Genomic DNA, 1,439 nt, shown 5'->3' on the forward strand with positions numbered 1-1,439 from the left:
GGGTGTCTGGAAAGCGAAGACCGAAGACCGGGGACACGTATCACACTCGTGTGAAAGCGTTTGTAGTTCACGCACGAAGTGTGTACAAAGCAGTGCAAAGTGTGTACAAAACACGTGCGCGGGTTAGAATGGACTTTGGACCTTGCCCCCTACACGTACACATGTTCTCCCATTGACATAACGCATGTCCCCGGTCTTCGATCTTCGTTTTCCAGACCCGTTGTTGGGTGTCTGGAAAACGAAGACAGAAGACCGGGGCCATCGCATCCGTCTAGCTAAAATAAACCATTATTATATTCAGATCAAATTCAGGAATATTCTGATATCGGATATGTAGTCAGTTATGATTGGTTGATAAGTTAATGATTAATTGTAAGGATATCGTTATCAGCTAGGGCATAATTAATACATAACAATTATAACGTACAATACACCTCATACTGCGCAATCACGTACAAGCAGTCTCAACTGAACTGCCGTTTGCAACTACCATTGACATTACGCGTGTCCCCGGTCTTCCGTCTTCGTTTTCCAGACCTGTTGTTGGGTGTCTGGAAAACGAAGACAGAAGACCGGGGCCATCGCATCCGTCTAGCTAAAATAAACCATTATTATATTCAGATCAAATTCAGGAATATTCTGATATCGGATATGTAGTCAGTTATGATTGGTTGATAAGTTAATGATTAATTGTAAGGATATCGTTATCAGCTAGGGCATAATTAATACATAACAATTATAACGTACAATACACCTCATACTGCGCAATCACGTACAAGCAGTCTCAACTTAACTGCCGTTTGCAACTACCATTGACATTACGCGTGTCCCCGGTCTTCCGTCTTCGTTTTCCAGACCTGTTGTTGGGTGTCTGGAAAACGAAGACAGAAGACCGGGGATTGCATCCGTCTAGCTAAAATAAACCATTAATATATTCAGATCAAATTCAGGAATATTCTGATATTGGATATGTAATCAGTTATGATTGGTTGATAAGTTAATGATTAATATTGTATGGATATATCGTGATGTGAATGATAATTGATTGAGCAATACATCGCGCTCAGCTCAGCTGGCAATAAATTTTACTACCATTGACATAACACATGTCCCCGGTCTTCGATCTTCGTTTTCCAAACCTGTTGTTGGGTGTCTGGAAAACGAAGACAGAAGACCGGGGCCATCGCATCCGTCTAGCTAAAATAAACCATTATTATATTCAGATCAAATTCAGGAATATTCTGATATTGGATATGTAATCAGTTATGATTGGTTGATAAGTTAATGATTAATATTTGTATGGATATCGCAATCACGTACAAGCAGTCTCAACTTAACTTCAGTTTGCAACTATATACATTTATGATAATTGATTGAGCAATATATCGCGCTCGATCAGCTCAGCTGTCATGAAAATTTTACTACCATTGACATAACAC

This window comes from Lytechinus variegatus, chromosome 4 (assembly GCF_018143015.1).
Source record: "Lytechinus variegatus isolate NC3 chromosome 4, Lvar_3.0, whole genome shotgun sequence".
Classification (NCBI taxonomy): domain Eukaryota; kingdom Metazoa; phylum Echinodermata; class Echinoidea; order Temnopleuroida; family Toxopneustidae; genus Lytechinus; species Lytechinus variegatus.